At 35.3% G+C, this 2,746-nt stretch overlaps 1 pseudogene; it reads left to right on the top strand.

Moving 5' to 3' along the window:
* Positions 1-589: 589 nt before the first annotated feature.
* Positions 590-1,340, top strand: LOC149207911 (EID1-like F-box protein 2 pseudogene; annotated as a pseudogene).
* The last annotated feature ends 1,406 nt before the right edge of the window (positions 1,341-2,746 follow it).

The raw sequence follows: 2,746 nt of genomic DNA on the forward strand, positions 1-2,746 counted from the left end.
GTGTTTCTTTTCAATTTTGTTTCCATTACCATATAGCATAAAATATAGAGTAGTAGCATGTGCTACACTTTTCATGCGGGTTCTTTCAATTTGTGGTAGTTTGTATCTGAAGATATAAATATAGCATAAAAAGGAAACTAAACTTTTGTATTTGAAGGAAATACAAACTGAAATCTGTGGCCATCAGTTGTATTGATTTATATACCAATTGATGTTCATGTTTCAGGTTTCTAGCTGAGCTAAATCATTTGTATGGAATAAGGGTTCATCGCTTTTCTACTCCTATGATGTCCAAATGCAAGGTTCATAAGTTCAGTGTCATGCTTTCTAGCAAACAGTCTCTTTGTAAATAATTTGAAGATGAGCCAATGAGATGCTCGTTTGGAACTATTAACCGATTGAAGGGGTGTCTAAAACTTTAGATAGACACAGAATTGGATTATTTTGGAAGTGCAACACATCAATAGCTAAGCTGTTATCCAGAGTACTTACTTTTCACCATTTTTTATTTCACACATTTTGAGATAATCATTACGGCTCCACTTTGGTGTCTAGATAGTTAATTGCTAGCAGGGACATATCCTAAACAATGACGGTAAAGAGATTTCATTTCATACACTCAGGCTCTTGTATTTGCACTGCCAATGGCCACCTTAGCAAAACAATGTTGCTTCTTGTATTTAAATCTCTTAATTGGAACCCTATGGTCCCTTTTTTCTATAGCTTATGTTTGCAAATGGTTTGAAAACATAACCAAACGGGTTCTCTGGAAGGATTTTTGTAAGTCTCGGGCACTAAAAATGGTAGCTGATCTCCTTGATGGAGGTAGTCATGGCACCATTGATGGGAATCGGAGTGATCTCAAAAAGCTTATGATCTATTGTTCAGGATGCTCTGATAGTAGCAATTTCTAGTTGAAGCCTATAACAGGACACTTTGTATATAGAACAAGATTTTCATAGACATATGGTAGGAGTTTTCTTGTACCACAGTGTAGAAGCGATACTTTGTATGCGACAGATCCTTGTGAGCATCTAGACCAAGGAGAGGATGGTGACTTGGGATTATTTTGAGGAGTATTTTAAGCTTTTGGGAAATCAAAAGTAAGGAAAATGCTGATTGAAAAATATGTAGAATTACATCCAAAAGAAGTTTGCCCATATTGTCGTGCCAAGGTATGGAGCATGCTTCAAGCCAAAATGATCCCTAAAAGTGTGCACAGAATATTGTGATCTTATCAAGACCAGATTGAGTATTTTGTATGCCTTAATGGGCACTTGCTTGGCGTCTGCACACTTTTACCACTCTTAGATTTTGAGACTGCATCAGAAGAAGATTAATGTCTGAAACGGATTCTCTCCAAAATTTTGCCTTTTGCTGGTAGTTGAATTTCTCTATTGGACATTTTCAATATATGACAGTTCTCGCTCTATTTGTTTCTCCATAGGCATCCTTCACATCATTGTATTCTGATAAGAGGGATCTAAAATTTGTCTGTCGTCATCACATAGGGAAGAAGCAACTCACAAGGCATTGTGGAATTGAGAGGAGGCCTCCAAAACACTAAACTGAACATACTCATCTATTCTTGTATGGATGTAAGATGGTTGGCTTGAAGGGATGAATGGCATCAGACATCTTATGTCGACCCATATATTGATGTGGCCTACAGCCCAACAATTTATAAATAATTGAGGTAGTATTTAGCAGAGGGCATTTAAGGCCTATGGTCTCATCTAGATCTTTGGATTTTTGGACATAACTGTACTAATAATTAGCTCCGTGACTCCTTTTTCAATTCAATAATATTTTCAAAAAATATTTTATGTGATGTTCATCGGAATATTTTCTAATTCATGAATGTTGGACAGAATTATGCTTGGTTCTGCAGATCTAGAATATGTTATGGCTCGTGTGATAAAAAGCAATTGGTCTGTAGCATCTAATCTGATACGTAATTGCATACCTTAATTCTCTTTGCTGAACTAAATGGCGAATTTTATCATTTTTTTGTACTGGTGTCATTCTTTCCTGAATTTTTGTGTCTTGGAATTAAAAGAACAACACGAAGCAGGTTACTTGGAAAAAAAATATGCAAGCTTACTTGACATGAATATTCCAACATTATCTCCAATCAGGAAGACTCTTCAAAGTGGGCATGTATTATTCTGCCAAAGGTAAAAACTCAAATCAGTTAGCAACCCCATTTTCAGTTTATTGGAGTTATTGTTTAATGGTTGCATCTTAATTTCTTGGATTACCTGTCGCACTGGTGAGGTGAATACAATTTTGTTTGTCTCATTCACATCCTTGGTTTGTGGGATTTCAAAGCTAATTTCATTGACCACACAACTTTTGAGGACATAATGTAGATCTCTGCATGTAAAATATACCATAACAGTTTTTTAATTGGAAAAGGGATTGCTTTATCTATTCAAATTTAAGAAAACGGAATTGGACATGGTTATCTGTTATGCTCATAAATGATGTAAATTTTAAATTATATGATGATAATTACCCCCAAATGAGGTCTAATTGAATTCCAGTACATTCATTTTGTATTAATGTGTACATCCACAAATGAATTACCGTGAAGTTATTTGTTTAGAAGTCCATGTCTGTGTAGGATATTCATAAAACACTTGAGCTGCAACTGATAAAATCTGCTCAACTTTTTTCTTTTGGGTAGATAGGTAACTTCGCTTAAACACCAAGAACGGTATTGGTGTAACATGAGCCAAGAATA

Source organism: Pinus tabuliformis, chromosome 1_2, assembly GCF_031772625.1.
Source record: "Pinus tabuliformis cultivar Carrire ecotype Pingquan chromosome 1_2, CPIR1, whole genome shotgun sequence".
Lineage (NCBI taxonomy): Eukaryota > Viridiplantae > Streptophyta > Pinopsida > Pinales > Pinaceae > Pinus > Pinus tabuliformis.